At 43.4% G+C, this 23,669-nt stretch overlaps 1 protein-coding gene across 1 annotated transcript in view; it reads left to right on the forward strand.

The window, feature by feature from the left end:
* The first annotated feature begins 14,987 nt into the window (after positions 1-14,987).
* CTNNA1 (catenin alpha 1) overlaps positions 14,988-23,669 on the forward strand; it is a 175,822-nt gene continuing 167,140 nt past the window's right edge. Inside the window, exon 1 of the mRNA XM_060093424.1 lies at positions 14,988-15,097. The gene's annotated coding sequence lies outside the window, so the exon portion shown is untranslated. The remainder of the gene's footprint in view (positions 15,098-23,669) is intronic.

Raw genomic sequence — 23,669 nt, forward strand, 5'->3', positions numbered from 1 at the left:
TAAGGAGGTGAACGGATGCCTTCATTGAGCAGCTCACTGATATCGGCTAGTGGGGTAGATGACAGGTAAATGTGTCATTGCAATACAGTGAGATAAGCCTTGACAGATGTGTGTACCAGGCTTGAATATCTGGGAGGATATCAGAATCTGGAAGAAAAAAGAGAATAACTGTGGGGGTAGGAAGGTGGGTGGTGAGGAGAGAAGGAAAGTTATTCCAAGCTGAAGGAATTAGAGGCTTTGATTAGTGAAGCAGGTCTAAAGACATTCATAAACCCCCATCCTTCCAAATCTCAGGGAATGAATACAGGAATTGAGTGGGATGAGGTTGGAAAGATAGACCAGCACCATTCATCCATTCAGCACCTACTATGTACCAGACATTGTTCTAGGTACTGGGAATAAAATAGTGAACAAGACAGACAAGGTCCAAGATGTCAGGCTACATCCTAGAGGGAGAAGACCAATAATAAGTAAGTAGACAAACAAATGAATAATTTTGGATGGTGACATGTGCACTGAAGAAAATACAATGGGATGATGGGATAGAGAGTGACTATCCAGCTACCTTAGAGTGGGTGATCAGGGAGGCTGAATTGAGGCGGTGACATTTGAGTTGAGACCTGAACAATAAGAAGTCACTGCCATAGGGAGATTTGGGAGAAGAGTCCACCTGGCAGGGAGACAGCTTGTAGAAAGGAGCAGATCCCTAAAGGCCCTGTAGGCAGGCTAAATTGTTTAGGTTTTGTCCTGTAACAATGGTAAGCCACCTGAGTCAGGGAGCACCTGCCTAAGCCACATTTTGGAAATCTCACCCTAGTCTCCTGGGCCTCAGCCTCAGTGAAGACACAGGACACCTTCTCCCTACCCCCTAAACCTGAATACCCTTTGATGGGCAGGGCAGTCAGAAGACATTGCTCACCACCAGGTAAAAAGGGCTTTGGTCCAGAGAGCCAGATGTTTGGCTGAAAGCTCAAGGTGAGAGTAAAATGCTGAGGGCAAATGATAGCAGTCATGGGGTCACAACCTCACCTTAAGCAAATTAAAGAAAGGAATAAGGCATTGCGATCTAAGGGGACCTTGCTCTGTGCACTGCATTATGGCCCAGGAGGCAGAGGAAACTGGTGTGCCCAGTGTTGGAGGCACTGATGTGTTGTTGCTTAGCACAACAGGCAGATGTCTTCTGAATTCATGATTCCTGCTGGTCCTGAACTGGGCTGTGGAGGCTGGGAATAGCAGTAATGGGGTAGACAATTTCATTTGCTAAACTGGACCTTGATCAACCCAGAAAACCCCAAGAAGGGTTTCACTGAAGGCATAATGCCCACTTTCAGTAGGAACTGCTGTTCTAGATAAAGTGCGGCATGTTGTGTGGGGCTCAGCCCAGTCTCCTTTCTCTGTCCAGAGATGTTTCTAATACTCCATCTGGCATGGTCATTCCCCTGCTTAAAATCCTTTACCAGTCAAAAGAATTTATTAGCATAGCATGATTCTAACCTGCTCGCTTCTCTATCCTCTCTGACCTTGCTGTGCCCAGTCATTAAAAAAAATATTTATTTATTTATGTATTTTTGGCTGTGTTGGGTCTTTACGGCACTTGGACTTCTCTCTAGTTGTGGCACATGGGCTCCAGAGCGCATGGGCTCTGTAGTTGTGGCACACGGGCTTAGTTGCCCTGTGGCATGTGGGATCTTAATTCCCCGACCAGAGATCGAACCCACGTCCCCTGCATTGGAAGGTGGATTCTTAACAACTGGACCACCAGGGAAGTCCCCCAGCCCAGTCATATCGAACATCTTGCTTTCCCCCAGAATCCACTATATTCTGTTGCCTCTGTGCCTTTGCACAGGCTGTTCCCTTGCTCTTGAATGCCTTCCCTTCACCTCCAACAATGCTTCACCTGGCTAATTCCTACTTATCTTTCAGGACTCAGCTTAGATGTCAGAAAGTCTTTCCTGCCCTGCAGAGCTAGGGTTAGAGTTCAGTGGGCCACAGCACTCTTCCCCTCCTTTTTTTTTTTTCTTTTTTTATTTCTTCCCAGTTTTATTGAGACATAATTGACAATCCTCCTTTCCTTTTTTACCTACCTACCTCTTTACTTGCAGCTCATCCTTCTGGCCTCCTGAGTCCTCCCAGACTAATCCAAGCTTCCCTCTTATACATTCTCACATTATTTTTCTTTCATAGCTCGTATCACAATGGGTAATGACATGTCCGTGAGAGTGTTTAATTAATGTCTGCCTCCTCCACTAATCTGTAAACACCATGGGGGTATATATGTTGTCTGTTTAGTTCATCATTGTATTCCAAGAGCTTGGCACGTAAATACTTATTAAATGAATGAATGAATGGTACCCTTAACAAATGGAAATTACTCCCAGCACAGGACTTAGCTCATTATAAGAGCCTATGTACTTCTCTGTCCCTCCAGCTATCCTGTAAACTCCTTGAGGGGAGGAATGATGTTTGGCTCACCATGATTTCCCAGTGCTTGGCATACTGTCTGGCAATTAGCCACTCAAAAAATATTTTTGAGTAGGTGAATAAATTAATGTATGATGACAAGCATTCACTCATGTTCTCTTACCCTTCATTCATTTTTTTTTTTTTTTTTTTTGGCCGCACCACACGGCATGGCATGCAGGATCTTAGTTCCCCCACCAGAGTCCTAATCACTGGACCGCCAGGGAAGTCCCACACTTCATTCTTTTTGTTTTGTTTTGGTTTTTTTTCATAATGTTACTTTTTTATTAATTTTTATTGGAGTATAGTTGCTTTACAATGTTGTGTTAGTTTCTGCTGTACTGCAAAGTGAATCAGTTATATGTATACGTATATCCACTCTTTTTTTAAAATAAAATTTATTTATTTAGGCTGCGTTGGGTCTTCGTTGCTGTGCGTGGGCTTTCTCTAGTTGTGGCGAGCAGGGGCTACTCTTCGTCGTGGTGCATGGGCTTCTCTTTGTTATGGAGCACAGGCTCTAGGCGCATGGGCTTCAGTAATTGTGGCTCATGGGCTATAGAGGGCAGGCTTAGTACTTGTGAAGCATGGGCTTAGTTGCACCATGGCATGTGGGATCTTCCCGGACCAGGGCTCGAACCCGTGTCCCCTGCACTGACAGGCAAATTCTTGACCACTGTGCCACCAGGGAAGCCCTATCCACTCTTTTTTTAAGATTTCCTTCCCATTTAGGTCACCACAGATTAATGAGTAGGGTTCCCTGTGCTAAACAGTAGGTTCTCATTAGTTATCTATTTTATACATAGTAGTGTGTATATGTCAATCCCAATCTCCCAGCTCGTCCCACCCTCCCTTTCCCCGCTTGGTAACCATAGCTTGTTCTCTACATCTGTGACTCTATTTCTGCTTTGCCAATAAGCTAATCTGTACCATTTTTCTAGATTCTACATATAAGCGATATTATATGATATTTGTTTTTCTCTTTCTGACCTCACTCTGTATGACAATTGCTAGGTCCATCCATGTCTCTGCAAATGGCACTATTTCATGACTTTTTAATGGCTGAGTAATATTCCATTGTATATATGTACCGCATCTTCTTTATCCATTCCTCTGTTGATGGACATTTTGGTTGCTTCCACGTCTTGGCTATTGTAAATAGCGCTGCAGTGAACATCGTGGTGCATGCATCCTTTTGAATTATTGTTTTCTCCAGATATATGCCTAGGAGTGGGATTGCTGGGTCATATGGTAGCTTTATTTTTAGTTTTTTAAGGAACCTCCATACTGTTCTTAGTGGCTGTACCAATATATATTCCCACCAACAGTGTAGGAGGGTTCCCTTTTCTCCACACCTTCTCCAGCATTTATTGCTTGTAGATTTTTTGATGATGGCCATTCTGACCTGTGTGAGGTGATACCTCATTGTAGTTTTTTTTTTTTTTTTGCGGTACGCGGGCCCTCACTCTTGTGGCCTCTCCCATTGTGGAGCACAGGCTCCGGACGCGCAGGCCCAGTGGCCATGGCTCATGGGCCCAGCTGCTCCACGGCATGTGGGATCTTCCCGGACCGGGGCATGAACCCGTGTCCCCTGAATTGGCAGGCAGACTCTCAACCACTGCGCCACCAGGGAAGCCCTCATTATAGTTTTGATTTGCATTTCTCTAATAATTAGTGATGCTGAGCATCTTTTCATGTGTTTGTTGTCCATCTCTATGTCTTCTTTGGAGAAATGTCTACTTGGGCCTTCTGCCCATTTTTTCATTGGATTATTTGGTTTTTGTGATATTGAGCTGCATGAGCTGTTGGTATATTTTGGAGATTAATCCCTTGTCAGTTGCTTCGTTTGAAAATATTTTCTCCATTCTGAGGGTTGTCTTTTTGTTTTGCTTATGGTTTCCTTTGCTGTGCAACCACACTTCATTCTTAATACAGCAGTCAAGTGACCTTTTAAAAATGCAAATCAGATCACGGTCACCACTTCATTTTTTAATATTACTAGGGTTTTTGCATTGCTCTTAAAGGACAACCCAAAGTCCTTACCATCACCTACAAGGTCCTACATGATTTGGCCCCTGCCTACTCCTCTGACCTTATGTAGTACTACCTTTTCCTTATTTACTACCCCCCACACACTTGTCTTTCTTGTGTTCCTTGAATACGCCAGGCTTATTCCCACCCTCAGGGCTTTACACTTGCTATTTCCTCCTGTGGGATATTGTGCCCCATCACAGGGCTCATTTTGGTCATTCAGGTCTCAGCTCAAAGCTCACCTTTTCAGTGAGGCCTCTCCTGACCTTTCTATCCAAATAAGCATGCCTCCTCCCGGTCACTCTTAGCACTTACCCCTACCTGAAATCACATTGTTCATTTAACTGTTACCTACTTATTGTCTTTCTCCTTCTCTAGAATGTAAATTTCATGAGGGCTGCCCACTACGGTATCTCCAGGGTCTAATACAATGCATGTCACATAGTAGGTGCTCCAGAATATTTGTTCATTGAGCAAAAAAAATGGATGAATGAATGAATATGGTAATAGCCTTCTGTGATGGAGGGGCAGCACCTGCCAAACTTACAGGCAGGTAGAAGAGTGAGTTACTGTGACTAAAGAAATAAAGAAGCTGGACTGGTAAGAACTGATGGAGGGAGACAGACAGGATGGAATGTAGGTTTGCCAGACTCCACTGTGAGCTCATAGAGTATGGGAATCTCAGGGCCTACTAGACTGCCTGACTCTAGTCAACTCAGAATCAAATTCACTCTGGGCAAACCAAAGACAAAGGCTGCCCCGGCTTCCACTTTAAGTTTTCCTGTATTCAGAATGCCCATATGGGGACACACGGAGGCATGTAAAGATTCTTGGCAGATGTATCTCTCTGCTCTGTTCAAACAGGTTTTCTTTTTCTCAAAGTTTCTTGGAATTTAGAAAAATTGTTAAGCCATGAAAGCAATGAATGGAGACAAATGACTCATTCACTATTACATCTGAAATCTAAAGTGTATTAATTTAATTGAGCTTACATTACAATGCAACAATTCTTATTTTGATAGCATTTTTCATACTCTTATAAAAATCTAAAAATGCCAGACATAAAAAGAATTTTTAGAATGGTGAATACAAAGAACCAGGTTTCCATAATAAAGCCTACTGATACTTTAAAGAGAAAAATAAAGCACAAACAACCCTCTTCTATCTCCCTCCCTTTTTTCCTTTCTTTAAAAAAAAAAAAAAAATTATTTATTTATTTAGGCTGTGTTGGGTCTCTGTTGCTGAGCGCGGGCTTTCTCTAGTTGCACTGAGCGGGGGCTACCCTTTGTTGTGGTGCGCAGGCTTCTCATTTGTGGTGGCTTCTCTTGTTGCAGAGCATGGGCTCTAGGTGCGTGGGCTTCAGTAGTTGTGGCATGTGGGCTCAGTAGTTGTGGCTCACAGGCTGTAGAGCACAGGCTCAGTAGTTGTGGTGCATGGGCCTAGTTGCTTCGTGGCATATGGGATCCTCCTGGACCAGGGCTCGAACCCATGTCCCCTGCATTGGCAGGCAGATTCTTAACCACTGCACCACCAGGGAAGTCCCTCCCTCCCTTTTTAAAAGACTTCTTTTTAGATACGATTGTGCTTGGTTGTCACAGTCTTTAACTTTTTTCTTTTCAGGTTCTCTTTCTCCATTGTTATCAACAAAAATACGAGCATGAAAGGGGGGGAGTGTTTTTGTGTACTCATCTTTGATCATATCAGAGAGGAAAATCGTGAACACCCATTGCTGACTGATTTTAAAAATTAAATCTTGATTTCAGTTTCTTCAGGGAAGATGAATAACATGAATAAAGAGAACCTTACGCATGTTTCTTAAGCATCAAGGGCCTAAGTTTGGTTCTTTTATTTAAAACTTAACTCACCAAATAAAGCCAACAGCATCCTCTATTAGAAGAGGCCTGGAAAGGATACAAGTGAGCCTCTGTCCTGGTACCCCCACCCCCAAAAGAAGCTCCCAACCAGCCTCACTTATCACACTGTTCGAAGCTGTGTAAAAAGACAAAATGTAACAGTATAACAACCAGGGATTTAAATTACCTCCATCATAGTATAGCCTTAAAATGAAAACTATTCTGACTGTGGCTTGTCAACAAAGAGTTTTTAAAAGCCATTGACATGGGACTTCCCTGGTGGCGCAGTGGTTAAGAATCCACTTGCCGGGCCTCCCTGGTGGCGCAGTGGTTAAGAGTCCGCCTGCCGATGCAGGGGATACGGGTTCGTGCCCCGGTCTGGGAGGATCCCATATGCCGCGGAGCGGCTGGGCCCGTGAGCCATGGCCGCTGGGCCTGCGCATCCGGAGCCTGTGCTCCGCAACGGGAGAGGCCACAACAGTGAGAGGCCCACATACCGCAAAAAGAAAAAAAAAAAAAAAAAAAAAGAATCCACTTGCCAATGCAGGAGACACGGGTTCAATCCCTAGGTCCGGGAAGATCCCACATGGTGCGGAGCAACTGAGCCCATGAGCCACAACTACTGAGCCTGTGCTCTAGAGGCCGCAGGCCACAACTACTGAGCCTGTGCTCCTATAGCCCATGCTCCACAACCTACAACAAAGAGTAGCCCCCGCTCACCACAACCAGAGAAGGCCCGCACGCAGCAACGAAGACCCAATGCAGCCAAAATCAATCAATCAATCAAAAAAAAATTAAAAAGAAAAAAAAAGCCATTGACATTTCAGAGGCTAAGTGGGGCAAGATTAAGAGCCTGGTTCTGGATTCTGGTAGATCTGGGTCCCAGCACTGCCATATTCCCAGTGTGACCCAAGCTTCTGTTTCTAATTTATAGAATGAGGAATACAATAATCCTAACTTCTTTAGGATTATTGAGAGGTTTGGATGACATGTGAAGCTCTTACCACGGAAATTGGCATGTACTAAAGACTTAGTAAATACAAGCTATTATTATTTTCAGTCACTGAGTATTAAAATAATTATAATTGTGTGAACAAATGAATTAATGAATGAGTTTTAAGTATACTTGACTTCACTTTGTTTTCTGTCCAGCCTTAGGCAAGTTATCAGTGATTCTCAACTCCGGCTGCACAGTAGAATCACCCAGGGAGATTTTAAAAAATGCTTAGTCCCTGCCTAAGAACAACTGAATCTGAGCCCCCGGGGTGGTGCCTGGGTATCATATTTTTAAAAAGCTCTTCAGGTGATTCTAAGGTGCAGACAGAGTTGTGAATTACTGTGCTACACAGAAATGAGGAAAATACCCTGGTGTTAGTTAAGCTAACATAAAACTGCCAGGATGGCAGGGCTTTACTGCTTTCCCCCAGCCATCTGAAAGGGAACGGAAAGGCAACCAGTGCCACTAGCCATCCAATTGCCTTTGACCCTGATGTGGTCCCACACTTAGAGTTTTATTTATTTATTTTTGGCTGCATTGGGTCTTCGTTGCCGTGCGCGGGCTTTCTCTAGTCGTGGCGAGTGGGGGCTACTCTTTGTTTTGGTGTGCGGGCTTCTCTTCCTTGCGGAGCACAGGCTTTAGGCACGCGGGCTTCAGTAGTTGCAGCACGCATGCTCAGTAGTTGTGGCTCACGGGCTCTAGAGCGCAGGCTCAGTAGTTGTGGCGCACGGGCTTAGTTGCTCCGCGGCATGTGGGATCTTCCCCAACCCATGTCCCCTGCATTGGCAGGCAGATTCTTAACCCACTGCACCACCAGGGAAGCCCACCACACCTAGGTTTTACCTATAGTTTTTTCTGACTCCTGTCCCAATCTGATCCCCTTTGTTGGCTTTCCCAGGCTAATCCAAGGGTCCCTTTGGTCTCTTCTATGGGTCTTATTGGGGGAGGGTGGCTCATCATTTCATGGCAACAAGAGGTAAAGGTTTTCCAAACTTTCATTTCAAAGCTGCCAAGTCTGTTCTCATCTTCATTATTTTCGGATCTTTACTCATTTTGGTTCTTCATACAGGAATGTGGTTTGTAAACTGTAAAGCTCTTTACCAGCACAGGAAGATAAATAATAATGAGAGAATATGTAGAGATCATAATGTAGAGAATCTCTAAAATGATCTCTGATGGTTCATCTTTATTGACATTTTGACATTATTTTATGTTACTTTTCAGAATACTCTGGGAAGTCTTGCTGATTGACTTTTTTGGACTGTTTTTTCCTTAACATTCTTTCTTTTTTTTTTTTTTTTTTGCGGTATGCGGGCCTCTCACTGTTGTGGCCTCTTCCGTTGCGGAGCACAGGCTCCGGACACGCAGGCTCAGCGGCCATGGCTCACGGGGCCTAGCCGCTCTGTGGCATGTGAGATCTTCCTGGACCGGGGCATGAACCCGTGTCCCCTGCATCGGCAGGTGGACTCTCAACAACTGTGCCACCAGGGAAGCCCTCCAAATATTTTTAAGTGCTTTTTTTTTTTTGGCCGAGCCATGTGTCATTTGGGATCTTAGTTCCGCGACCACAGATCGAACCTGTACCCCCTGCATTGGGAGCATGGAGTCTTAAGCACTGGACCATCAGGGAAGTCCCTTAAAGTGCATTTTATCTTCCAGGCACTGTGCTACATTTTTTTTTTCTTTATTTTTGGCTGTGTTGGGTCTTCGTTGCTGCGCGCGGGCTTTCTCTAGTTGCGGCGAGTAGGGGCTACTCTTGGGCTTCAGTAGTTGTAGCACGCAGGCTCAGTAGTTGTGGCACACGGGCTTAGTTGCTCCGCGGCATGTGGGATCTTCCCGGGCTAGGGCTCGAACCCGTGTTTCCTGCTTTGGCAGGCGGATTCTTAACCACTGCGCCACCAGGGAAGTTCAGCACTGTGCTACATTATCAGAGCAGAGAAGTAAAAAAGTCAGACAAGATTCCTGTCCTCATGGAGTATATAGTCTAATAGAGGAGACAGAAAATAAACCATGAGACAAGACAATTCTAGAGAGGGATGAGTGCTATAAAGAATAGAAATGCAGTAACACGGGTGGACAGTGACTGGGGTGTGGGAGATGTGGTCAGGAAAGGTCTCTCTGACCAGGTGATGATGAAACACTGAATGTGTTAGGTGGTGACAAGAGCTAAGAAGTACAACAGGGTAAAGAAATAAAATGGAGAGGGGCGGGAAGGGAAGTGGGTGCTAGTGTTATTTTACAAAGGGTAATTAGGGAAAGACTCTTGGATAAGGTGATATTTGAGCAGAGATCTGAACGAAGCCATGGAGTGAGCTAAGGCGCTATGGGGGAGAAGACCATTCCAAGTAGAGGAAACTGGAAACGCAAAGGCTCTGAGGAAGGAAAGTGCTTCCTTGTGTTATGGGAATGTCTGGGACTCCAGTGTGAGTTGAAGTGTAAGGATGGAGGGGAAAAGCCAAAGATGGGTCTGAGGTTGCTGGGCAAGACTACCACTCTTTTATTTAGATTAAGATGGGAAGAACTGGAGGGTTTTGAACAGATGATAGGTTTTAAATGGCTCAGATGCTATGAGAAAAGAGCTTTAAAACGAATATGTATTCATTGTTAAAACATAAATGGGATATTATATGCATTGCTTTACAATCTGCTTTTTTCCAAAGTGAATTTTATTTATTAAAAAAATTTTTTTAAGTCTTTATTGAATTTGTTACAATATTGCTTCTGTTTTATGCTTTAGTTTTTTGGTCCCGAGACACGTGGGATCTTAGCTCCCCAAACAGGGATCGAACCCGCACCCTCTGAATTGGAAGGCGAAGTCTTAACCACTGGACTGCCAGGGAAGTCCCCCAAAGTGAATTTTTAAAAAAACGAAATATTATCATCTTTCTCTCTTTATGTCTGAAATCCTTTGTGGTGCCCATTCCCTCACAATCAAGTCTGAAGCCTTACAAAGCCTTCTCCAGTCTGGCCTCTCCCTACTTTACAGCTCTCAAATCACGGGACTTCTTTTCCTGTAGTAGGACTTGGGGCTTTCAAACTTGCTTGTCCCCTTGTCTAGAAATACTCTTTCCTTCCCTCCCTATCCACCTTGTCAATGGCTTTTCTATAGATTCCATGTATTCTTTCTTTCATTCATTTAACAAATATTTATTGAGGGATCTATGTCCCTCAGGTCCTCTTCTAGAAATATATTCTAGGTACCAAGGACATAGCACTGAACAAAACAGACAAAAATTCTAGCCCTCATGGGGCTTAAATTCTAGTGAGAGGAAGACAGGAGAAAACAATAATTTAAAAAATATATGTGTAGATATATACTGTACGACTTTATATGTCAGATGGTGATCCACCCTAAGGAGAAAAATAAAGCAAAGAAGGAGGGATGGGATGCTGAGGGAAGGGAATGCAATTTTAGATAGGGTGGCCAAGAGGAAGCCTCACCAAGAAAGTGACAGCTGAGCAAAAGACCTGGGGGAGGTGAGGGAGTGAGTCAGGCAGCTATTTGGAGGAGAACATTCCAGGCAGAAAGCAAAGGCCCTAAGCCGAGAGCCTGTCTCTAAGTGTTCCAGCAATTGTAGAGGCCAGTGTGTCAGGTTTGTGGTGGGGCAGGTGAGCTCTGGAGGCCCTCATATGGACCTTGCCTTTTACTCTGAGTGAGATAGGAGACACTGGAGGGTTTTGGGCAAAGTAGGAGTGACATGTTTCGACTTATTAAAAAATTTAACAGGATCACTCCAGCTGCTGAATTGAGACTAGACTGAGGGAGGCAAGGGCAGAAGTAGGAAGACCAGTTAGGAGGCTCCTGTTAAATTCAAGCTAAGTGATGATAATAGCTTGACATAGGATGGTAACAATGGACATGGTAAAAAGTTGGTGGATTCTGAATATACATTGAAGAGAGAGGCACAGGATTTGCCAGGAATCAGGTATGAAATGTGTGAGAGAAATAAAATAGTCAAGGATGACTCCAAAGTTTGGCCTAAACAACTACAAGAATGGAATTGCCATTTATGAAATGAAGAAAACTGTGGGATCAATAGGTTTGGACAAAGGTATCAGGAAATCAGTTTTGGACATATAGACATAAAGTGTGAGATGCCTAGATGCCTACTGGATATCCATACCGAGGTATCAAGTAGGGAGCTGAAAGTGGGAGTTTAGAATTCAGAGGGAAAGGTTCAGGTTGAGATATAAACCTACAGTTGACAGCATAGTTAAAGGCAAAAGACTGGATGAGATCACCGATGAGTTCATGGTAGACAGAAAAAGAGGTCCAAGGATGGAGTCCTGGGACACTCTAACAGTAGTTCTTAAACTTTTTAACCTCAAGATCCTTTTACACTCTTAAAATTTTTTGAGGATCTTGAAGAGCTTTTGTTGAGGTGAATTTTATCTACCAATATTGACTGTACTATTACATGATCATAAATAGATTTTTTTTAAAACATAGAAAGTCAAAGTTTATTTTGGTAGACTTGCTTTTATAGGCGTTGGTTTAAAGTATAAAATAGCATTTTTTTTTTTTTTTTTTTTTTTTTGCTGTATGCGGGCCTCTCACTGTTGTGGCCTCTCCCGTTGCGGAGCACAGGCTCCGGATGCGCAGGCTCAGCGGCCATGGCTCACAGGCCTAGCCACTCCGCGGCATGTGGGATCTTCCCGGACTGGGGCACGAACCCGTGTCCCCTGCATTGGCAGGCGGACTCTCAACCACTGCGCCACCAGGGAAGCCCTAAAATAGCATTTTTTGAAAGAAAAATAACAATGTTTTCTGAAACAAAAGAAAATTCAGGGGGAGAAGTGTCCTTGTTTTGCATTTTTGCAAATTTCTTTAATGTCTGGCTTAATACAAGGTAGCTGTATTCTTGTATCTGCTTCTGCATTCTGTGTGATATTATATATCATGTAACCTGTAAAACACTCTATTGTACACCATGAGATATTGGGAGTGAAAAAGGCAAATGATATTTTAGTATTATTATTAAAATAGTCTTTATCTTACAATCCCTTGGAAAGGTCTCAGGAGTCCTCAGATTGCACTTTGAGAACTATTTAGAGGTTGGGAAGATTTAGAAGGAATCATTAAAGAAGACTAAGAAGTTGCATCCAGGGAGGCTGAAGGAAAATCAGAAGAGCCTTGTGCCCTGGAGATCCAATAAAGACAGTATTTTAATGGGGAGAGTGATCAAACACTGCTGATGGTACAAGTCAACTGTGGGCAGAGACTGATCACTGGATTTGGCATCATGGAGGTCATTAGGGACCTTGATAAAAGCAGTTTTGGTGGAGAGGTGAGTGTGAAACTCTGGCAGGAGTGGGTCACAGCATAAAGGTGACTTACTTAGGTCACTGAACCCCAGACTAGGTTAGTTTCCCCCTAAATCTACTTGTATCTCTTCCCTATCTTCACATTTGACCTTCTTTTTTTTATAGTTTACCTGTTTTAATACCTGTCTCTTCCATTATATTTTAAATTTTGTGAGAACAGGGATCTCAATTGTATTATCTCAGTTTTAAAGTCAGTTTTATTCACTACTGCTTCTCCAGCACATAGCAAGTACTTAGGACATAGTGAATGCTCAAGTTGCCCCTAGTAAGTTTTTCATGCTTTCTCAGGGGTCAGGAACTGACTCCCCATAACTTACAGGGCACACTGCAAGTCTCTCATCATGCTCTTTTTCTGTCACCTGATCCTTCTTGTCCTCAAACAAATCCACTTTTTCATCTTTAGGGAGTCAGTCCGTTCAGGCTGCTATAACAAAATACCACGGAATGAGTAGCTTATAAATGTCAGAAATTTATTTCTCACAGTTCTAGAGGCTGGAAAGTCCAAGATCAAGGCACCAGCATCATCATGTTCTAGTGAGAGCTCTCTTCCTGGTTCATAGAGCCTTCTTGCTCTGTCCTCACATGGCAGAAGGGGCAAGGGATACCTCTGGGGCCTTCTCTTTAAGGGCACAGATCCCATTCATGGGGGCTCTGCCCTCCTGACCTAATCACCTCCCAAAGGCCCCATCTCCTAATACCATCACCTAGGGCATTAGGTTTTCAACATATAAATTTGGGGAGACACAAACATTCAGTCTATAGCAGGTCCCCATGCTTAGAAAGGTCCCATGCTTGGTTTAACGCTCCAATGTTGCTGTCTTGAAATTGTTAGTAATTTTTGAACACGGGGCCTTGCAAACTAAGTAAATGGTACTTGAGTGAAGTGATGAATATACTAAGTTATGGAGCATAATCCTTTAACTCTGTCTCTTGTTAGTTCAAATATTTATTGACTGAATATTATGTTCTAAGGTAGCTAAGCGTAGTGGGGGGAAGCCATAGCCACTCCAGGCAGGGGGGACCATAGGAGCAAAGGCTCTGAAGCTAGAAGCAGAATGGGGTGTGGTTGGAAGAGAATGGCCTCATTAAGGTATGTCTCTTGAAGGTTATTCTCTCCTTTCATGGTCCTATTTCCTTTTGTCAGCAACTCTTAACTAGCACAAATCCATAGTGCTTTGAATTACAGTGGGCACATTCACCCACAGACATTAACTGGGCACTGCCTAGGGGATGAGCCTTGTGCTGGGTGCTGTAGGGGATATAGCTCCTGTCTTGCAGGAGTTTGCATTTCCTGGTAAAGGGAGATATAAGTAGTAAAGAGTAAACATGTTGAAGGCAAGTCTCCCTAGCACCCTGTTCAGTGCTCAGCACCAAACAAGCAGTGGATACTGTCTTGCATTATTTTGGATTTATAGACCAATACTGAAATCAACCTCGTTCATCATCCCATGATGAAGATAAAACGTCATTAGGGTTTTCTATACCAGGATGATAGTGAATATGTATTTGGTTTGTTTTTTGTTTTGTAGTTTTTTTGGGGAACATTCACCAGGAAGCTAAGGAAGAGTGGGAATAAAATTCCGTAAATGGCCAGAAGGATAGGAATAGACGCCATGTCCTTCAAATTTGTGTGTATTTATGTGTGTGTGTGTGTGTGTGGGGGCAATCTCAGGAGGGGACACTGATGTGAGAAGCCTCTTGTCCTCCATCAGGAGAGCTCTCGGTTTCCCCATCTGTAAAGTGTCAGATGAGTTACGTGACTTCTAGAAGGGCTTCTATCGCACATTATGAGGTCCCTAGAGTCGGATTCTACTTCCACTTCGCCTCAAGCTGTGAGGCCTGTTTCTCCTTCTGTAAAACCAGTGGGAGGACCTAGAGTACTTTTCCAGAAGCCTGTTACTCCGAACACCTGTGGCACTCCTCAGAGGAGAGTGCCCAGGATCTGCGTCGACTCAACCCGTTCCCTGAGGCACCAGCGGGGGGTGGGGCTTGAGCAGGCCGCGCCCGGAGACTCACCTGTGCGCGGAGCGGTGACTCACCTGCCCTCCCCGGCTCGCGGGCTGTTCCAGGAGTCAGCGCTCCTCCTTCCTCTCGGGCGGCGGGGGGGGGTCACTCCCATCCCTAGATCACTAGGGGCCTGGGATTAAGTAACTCAGGGGTGAGGGGCGGAGAGCAAGAGGTCCTGTTGGGGGTCCAGGCCTGGCACTGCCAGGCTCTTTGGTCGAGGGCTCTCTCCAAATCGAGGAGCGGGAAAGCTGGGCTGCAGTGGGAGGTGCCGGGAAGAGCGCGCCGGAGGGAGGTGCTGGGAAGGGCGGGCGGGGCCGGGGGCTCCGGGCGGCCCATTTCCTCCTCGGAGCCGGACAGGCGGAGACAAAGCGGCGGCAGTCGGCTTCGGGCTTCGGGAATCTTGCTGCACTCGCCGAGCTCGTCGCAGGTAATTGTCTTCGTGCGGGTGCGGGCTCCCCAGCCGGGCCGAAGGGGCTCCTCGGGTGGGCGGGCCGGGTGCGGTCACCTCCACGACCCCGCCCGGAATCAGGCTCCGGGCGGGCGCTGGTGCGGCCTCCGGCCCGCTTCCCCGGCGGCGCCCCGGGCCTGGGCCCTGGCCGTGCGGGGCCGGCGTTTCCTGGCGCTCGAGAAGTTGAGGGGCCGCGGCGGCTGGAGCAGGGCGAGCCGCCGGCCCCGCGCCGCCGCGGCGCTTCCTCACTTGAAAGTTTCTCCCGGTTTCTAAACTTTGTTCAAGTGGGCTTGGTGCGCGCGCCAGGCCCGCGCTGGGCCCCTTCGGCCGCCTTCCTTGTGGGGAAGAGTCGGCGCGTTGTTCCAGGTGCGGGCGGGTCCGGGAGTTGAGTTTTCCATTGAAGTACGTGTGGTTTGTGGTTTCTGTGGTCGCACCCCCGCCACCGCCACCGAAACTTCCTGGTCAGGTGGACAGGACGTTTGCTGGGCCCGCAGCCCCGCATTCCCGGCCCGAGCGTATGTGAAAGTTTGAGTGGCCCTTTTCTCTGACACAGTCTGGTTGGGAAGGGCAGCCACGCCCGTGTGGACTTCTGGCGTGCACCGTGTTAACCTTTGTTGTGAAATTACTCAGACTTCTTGTGCTGGTTAATTGGACGCACCTAACACTGATTAGTACTAGTTTTCACGAATGTCCTTGGAACCTTTTTGTTGTTGTTGTTGACTTTTAAAGGAGTGTGCGTGTGCGAAGCGCTTGTTGAAAAAAATGTTGACTGAATGCCTAACCTTGGCTTGGCAGGAATGGCTTCCCAATAATGCAGGCGGCAGTTGGCTCAGATCCAGGACTGACAACCTCTTATGTACTCCCGCGTCTTTGTAACATTTTTTTTGGTGTGTTTTATACAAACACCTGTTTTATACAAAACTTAGGATAGTTTAGAAAAGAGTAAGATATGTTAAGTCTCCAACTAAATTAAGGGCATTTCGTGTTTATGATGAAGGAAATGATTACACCACTGTATTGTTGCAACAGGAAAGGCATTTCGATGAGAGGATATTTTGTTGAGCAGTGATTCTTAAAGACTGTACAGGTGTATGTTACTTTGGGAAAGTATGAATTTATAAATCAAATTAAGATGTGTTATTTTATTTTACAAGAGGGAGGGGTTGAGAAATTATCCATAGCCTCTGCGCAATTATTTACCCTTTTTGAATTTTACCAAGTTAAAAAATAATTTATCCACTTTCTTAAGGGACCACAGTTGATTAAGAAATGGTCTCTGCCCCCAAGAGCTCACAGTTGTAATAAGGAAGAGACACACACACCCCAGGTGTAGTACAAGGCTGATGGCGTTTAGTACCGTAACACTACTGCTGAGAAACTTGTGCATGGGTCAGTCTTACATAATAATAATGATAAAAACTGGTGGAGATGTGGAGTGGGGGCTAATGCTTCCAGGAGGGGACGGCATTTGAACTGGATGAAACAGGAGTAGGGTTTGGTAGGGAGGAAGCATAAAAGGGCGAAGGAGTTTGTGGAATTGTGATGTAAATCTCTCCTGGTTTTCCTTACAGTTTTGGCTCTTGTTTCTCAGTCTTCTTCTTGTTGTTGTTCAGTACACTCATATCCAGGATTCTGTCCAGCATATCTCAGTCTTTCACAGCGTTGATGTGGTATCACCCTCCTTCCATCAGTAACATCTCGTTCCTATGGTGACTGAAGAGATCAGGGGTGCCCTCCCCCTCCAAGTTGAGAATCCGTTCTCTGTGCAGTCTCCCTGCCATCAAACTTATGCTAAAGTCCGATACTTGTGCTAAAGTGGAAGCTTCTATTTTGAGTGCAGATGTTTCACCTCATCCACATGGTCACCTGTGCACTGGAGAGCTGCTTGGGTGCCCCCAGGGGCATCTCAAACTCAAGAGGACTGGGCTTCCCTGGTGGCGCAGTGGTTAAGAATCCACCTGCCAGTGCAGGGGACACGGGTTTCGAGCCCTGGTCCAGGAAGATCCCACATGCTGCGGAGCTGCTAAGCCCATGCGCCGCAACTCCTGAGCCCACGTGCCACAACTACTGAAGCCTGTGCGCCTAGAGCCCGTGCTCTGCAACAAGAGAAGCCACTGCAATGAGAAGCCGGCACACCGCAATGAGCCGCAACTAGAGAAAGCTCACACGCAGCAAGGAAGACCCAACGCAGACAAAAAGAAAACAAAAACAAAAAAACCAAAAAAACTCAAGAGGACCAAAATGAGAAACATTTTTCTTCTTTAGACCTAAACCAGATGTAGAGATAGGCAGTAACTGGCAGAGTCCTGGGATTTCTTTGAGAAAGTAGCAGTGGTGTGAGACGTGACAGACAGACCTGGTTGTTGGGGGTAGTGGTTTGTGTGCTGATGAAGATCTAGACAGAGGGAACAGGATATTCTGCTTGTGTAAATAAGGGTCCTGAGACAGGAGAGAACTCCATGTGTTTAGAGACCTAAGAGAAGACTTGTGTAGCTTGAATACTTTTAGGATGGGGAGAAGGCCTTAACGTGAGATTCCCAGGAAACTCCACGTCACATGTTTGGATTTTCTTCTAAGAGCTGTAAGAAGCCATTGTAGGAAGTTTCATGATCTGATTTCCTTTTTTTTTTTTTTTCTTTTTGCGGTATGCAGGCCTCTCACTGTTGTGGCCTCTCCCGTTGCGGAGCACAGGCTCCGGATGCGCAGGCCCAGCGGCCATGGCTCACGGGCCCAGCCGCTCCGCGGCATATGGGATCCTCCCAGACCGGGGCACGAACCCGTATCCCCTGCATCGGCAGGCGGACTCTTAACCACTGCGCCACCAGGGAGGCCCTGATTTCCTTTTTAAGAAGATTGCTCCTGCTAGTGCTTGCAAGGCTTGTATATGTGTACAAGTGGAAGTAGGGAGTTGAGCTAGGAAGATGGTGGGAGTGAAGGTGGTGGGATAAAGAGAGCTGTATTTTGGAGAAATGAGATAGGCCTTACATATAAATTGGATGTAGGGGCCTCGGATAATCTTTTACTGTTGTTTTGTTGTTTGCTCAGTGACGCACCTTGTTCTCCCCCACTCCCCCAATTTGTATTCCATCACTTTTTTTTTTTTTTTTTTTTTTTTTGCGGTATGCGGGCCTCTCACTGTTGTGGCCTCTCCCGTTGCGGAGCACAGGCTCCGGATGCGCAGGCTCAGCGGCCATGGCTCACGGGCCCAGCCGCTCCGCGGCATATGGGATCCTCCCAGACCGGGGCACGAACCCGTATCCCCTGCATCGGCAGGCGGACTCTCAACCACTGCGCCACCAGGGAGGCCCTCCATCACTTTTATAACGAGCTCTTAGTCCTATCACAAGGCTCAAGCTAGCACTTTCCTTTCTGGTAGCAAACTTCTTCCCACTAGCTGGTGTACTCCACTGTACTGTACCTTGTTATTGATATCCCTGTTTGCCTTTCCCGCTAGGAAGTGAGCCTTAGCCTTCGGCATGGTACCTGGCCTGGAGATTAAAGAAAAAATTAGATGCACGTTGAATGAAGGAGGAAGGAGTTTTTTCTGTCTGGAGCCTGGCTTGTGGTTGGAACTATGACAGATGAGGCAACAGTCAGATTATGGAGGGCCTTGATGACCAAGTTGCTGTTATGGGCAAATTGAGAACCATCCTCATTCCATTCTTATTCCTTTCCACCGAGATCTAATCAGATGAAATCCTTTACATCTGGTCTTCCTCTTACATAAATTCCTGTTTTCCCTTCTCTCTGCTTCCACTCTAGATTATCTTCTTATCTTTGAACTATCAAAACTACTTGTAGTTCTCTGGATAAATTGTTCTATTGTTTGCTTTGGTGCCTTTTTCATATTTTTTCCTTTGCCTAGAGCACTGTTTTTCTCATCCATCTGACAAACTTGTTTATTCTTTAAAACTCACCTTAGACGTTAGTGCCTCTGGGTTTTCTCTTGGATCTCAGTGCTTCTTGGGTACCTTGTACATATTCTGTGGTTACATCTTTTACGTCATTTGGTAAATATTTTTATGGATTACTTCCTCTCAGCTGGGGGTTTCTTAGAAGTTGGGTCTTAGCCTTTATTTTTAATAAAACTTTAAAAACTTAAAGTATAACGTACATGTAGAAAAGTATTCAAATTATAACAGTACCTGTCTAATGAATTATTTGAGTGAACACCACCCATAGACACCATCCAGATCCAGAAACAGAAAATTACCAGTACTCTGGAAATCTCTTTGCAGTCACTACCCACCCCTCCTCTCCCTTCAGTTTTTATAATCTGAGAATTTGGAACACTGTTGCTCTGTAAGTGTTTGCTGAAGTTAGTTGAATTTCTTACTATCTTCCCCTCCACCATTCAGTCTTTTACACATAAGCAGTACTCATTCTTCTTTTGGGAAATGTACTGCTATCTTGTTGTTGCACTAGTCAGAATCTTAGATAGGCATTCAGCACCTTCTAAGTCCTGGCCCTAACTTATTTTTCAGCCTTATTTTCTATTGTGAATTGTTGCTACATGTCTCTGCATCTGCCAGGCATTTGTTCTGGAATACTCCATCCTTCTCTGATACAAATGCTATCCATCCGAAGGCTGATTGATATGGTTTTTCTATTGACACATTGATCATCGTTGCTGAAAGTGATCTTTAACTTATCTGAAATTCTAAAATTTGCACCTGATTATGACATTCTCATTAGTTTTTAAAATATACATAACAAAACTTACCATTTAAATTATCTTTATGTGTACACTTCAGTGGCATTAAGTACATTCACATTGTTGTGTAACCACTACTGCTGTCCATATCCAGAAAAAATTTTCATTGTCCTAAACTGAAACTCCATATCCATTAAACAATAACTCTCCATTTCCTCTCCCCCCAGCCCAAGGGCAACCACCATTGTACTTTCTGTCACTTTGAATTATTAACTTAACTGTGTTAAGTACCTGGCTTATTTTACTTAGCATAATGCCTTCAGGGTTCACCCATGTTGTAGCATGTGTCAGAATTTCCTTCCTTTTTAAGGTTGAGTAACATTCCATTATCCATTCATCTATTGATGAACACTTGGGTTGCCTCCATATTTTGGCCATTGTGGATAATGCTGCTGTGAACATCGATGTGCAACTATGTGTTTGTGTCACTGCTTTCAGCTCTTTTGGGTATATACCCAGAAGTGGAATTTCTGGGTCATTTGGTATGGTAATTCTACACTTAGATTTTTGAGGAACTGCCGTACTGTTTTCCACAGTAGCTATGTTACTTCACATTCCTAACAGCAATGTGAAAGTGTTCCATGTTCTTCACATTTTCACCAACGCTTGTTATTTTCTGTTTTTTAATTAAAAAAAAATTATTTACTTTTTAATAATAGTCATCCTAATGGATGTGAGTTGATGTTTCATTGTGGTTTTGATTTGCATTTCTCTAATGTTTAGTGTTGTTGAGCATTTTTCTTGTGATTATTGGCCATTTGTTTATTTTCTTTGAAGAAATGTCTGTTCACGTCCTTTGGCCATTTTAATCGTTTGGGGTTTTTTTGTTGTTGAGTTATAGGACTTCTTTGTACATTCTGGCTGTTAATCACTTATTAGATGGAGGACTTGTAATATTTTCTCTCAGTTTTACCCTGTTGATATGTCCTTTGATGTTAAAAAGCTTTAAATTTTGATCAAGTCCCATTTATTTGTTTTTTCTTTTGTTGCTCATGCTTTTGGTATCTTCTAAGAAGTCATTGCCAAATACAGTGTCATAGAGCTTTTCCCTGTGTGTCTCTCCCCACCCCCACCCCAGCTGAGCTATGTCTACTTTGAGGGCAGGAACTAAAGTTTTTATTGTAGCCAACTTCTGGAAAGAATTTTTTTTAAATGTAGTTCTTAAAATGTCATAGCAAACAATAATTGTATGGTAAGTGGTTTCCTGCTGTTGCTAATTTGTCATTGATTATGTGTCTATTATCTGATGATTTATGATGTTAACCTGCTTTTAGGGTTTTTTAATCTTATGAGTCTCAGTTGGAGAGTTTGAACTTTGTCATCTATGTAATGACTAAGATGACTTATAAAGGATATTTATTTTAATGTCTAACATGATAGAATGCTAATTTATTCCTTTAGTTATGGACTGCTGGGCAGGACATGTTTTGGTTCATATTAAGTTGTCTTATCAGTAAAACCAGTGGACTAGTTCAGTTATTTACATAGCACTGAGTTGCTGATTTACCTTCGTAAAGACTCTTGTGGACCATAAATTCTTTTGTTACATGCTGAGCTCCTTCAAGGCAATTATATTCTTTTGTATCTTTTAGTCTTTTGTGATACCTGACTCATATCTAATATGAGTAGATATACTTATGCTATATATAGGATTGTGCCAGATTGATATGGGGGTGGAGGCAGCATGGCTTTACATCCAGTTTATTTAAGTTTTTTAAAAAAATAAAACCACTGAGACTTCCTGGCGGTCCAGTGGTTAAGACTCCGCACTTCCAATGCAGGGGGCGAGAGTTTGATCCCTGCCCAGGGAATAAGATCCCATGTGCTGCGTGGCACGGCTGAAAGATTAAAAACAATAACAAAAAAAGTCAACAACTTTATTTAAAAAATTCATATTTATATCACCTAGAGATATAAACACTGTTAACATTTTGGTGTACATCCTGTGATATTTTTTTCTAGGTATGTGTATTGACTATGTATAACTTTGATAAAAACTAGATTTTACTTTATTTGCTCTATTGTAATCTGCTGTCCATTTATCATACTTGAACATTTCCCCTATTAATAGTAGCATTAAGATTAACCTTTATGTACCACTAAGAAAATAAACACTGCCAAGTAAACTAGGAAATGCCATCAATTGTAAGACATCCAAATTTTAGAGACTTAAAGATGTGAAATATGTATGCTTTAGAATGGATGAAATATGGTTAATCTCACAGTGTTAACATAGCATATTAATGATCCCCTACTGTTCCAATATAGCTTCTTTAATCAGTCCTCTGTTGGACATTTCACTTGCTTCCAGAGCTGCTTTAATTTGTAGCTGAATCTTTTGCCTGTCCTTACTTCTTAAGGGAAACTTCTTAGAAGTGGAATTCCTAGGGGAAAAGATTTGCTACTCTTAAAATAATGTTTTTAAATTGGGGTTAAATATACATAACATAAAATTTACCATTTTCACTATTTTTAAGCATTAAGTGCATTTACAATGTTGTGCAACCATCATCACCATCCATTTTAGAACTTTTCCATCATTCTAAACAGGAACTCTACTCATTTAACAGTAACTCCCCATCCTGCCCTCTCCCGAGCCCCTGGTAACCTCTTATCTACTTTTTTTCTTTATGAATTTGCCTATTCTAGGTACCTCATATAAGTGGAATCATATATTTGTCCTATTGTGTCTGGCTTATTTCACTTAACCTTTGAGGTTCATCTATGTTGTAGCATGTGTCAGAATATTCTTCCCTTCCTTTTTTTTTCTTAAATTAAAAAATTGTAAAATACACATAACAAAATTTACCAACATAACCATTTTTAAATGTATAGTTCAGTGGTATTAAGTACATTCATATTGTGCAGTCATCACCACCATTTATCTCCAGAGGTCTTTTAATGTTGTAAAATTAAAACTATACCCATTAAACTTCAAGTCCCCATTACCCCCTTACCCCAGCTCCTGGCAATCACCTTTCTTTCTGTCTCTTTGACTACTCTAGGTAACTCATATAAGTGGAATCTTAATCTTTTTGTGACTAGCTTATGTTACTTAGCATAATGTCCTCAGGGTCCATCCATGTTGTAGCATATATCAGAATTTCCTTCCCTTTTTAAGACTGAATAATATTTTATATATATCCTAGTTTGCTTATCCATTCATTTGCTAGTAAGCATTTGGATAGTTCTGCTGTGAATAGTACTGCTATGAACATGGGTATACAAATATCTCTTCGAGACACTGTTTTCAGTTCTTTTGGATATATACCCAGAAGTGGAATTGCGGGATTATATGGTAAGTTTATTTTTAACTTTTTGAGAAACTGCCATACTGTCTTCCACAGTGGCTGTACCATTTTGCATTCCAACCAGCAGGGCACAAGGGTTCTTATTTCTCCACATCCTTACCAACACTTGTTATTTTCTTTTTTTTTTTTGATAGTAGCCACCATCTTAATGAATGTGAGATGGTATCTCATTATAGTTTTGATGTGCATTCCCCAAATGATTAGTGATATTGAGTATCTTCTCATGGGTTTATTGGCCATTTGTATATCTCTGGAGAAATGTCTATTCAAGTGTGTTGCACATCATTGAGTTGGTTTTTTTTTTGGTTGAGTTTTAGTTTTCTATATATTCTGGATACTAATCTCTTTTCACATATATGCTTTGCAGTTATTTTCTTCTGTTGTCTGGATTGCCTTTTCACTCTGTTCATAATGTCCTTTGGTACACACAGGTTTTTATTTTGATGAAGTTTATCTCTTTTTTTCTTTTGTTACCTGTGCCTTTGGTGTCATATCCAAGAAATCATTACTAAGTCCAATGTCATGA

This window comes from Mesoplodon densirostris, chromosome 3 (assembly GCF_025265405.1).
Source record: "Mesoplodon densirostris isolate mMesDen1 chromosome 3, mMesDen1 primary haplotype, whole genome shotgun sequence".
NCBI classification, from domain to species: domain Eukaryota; kingdom Metazoa; phylum Chordata; class Mammalia; order Artiodactyla; family Ziphiidae; genus Mesoplodon; species Mesoplodon densirostris.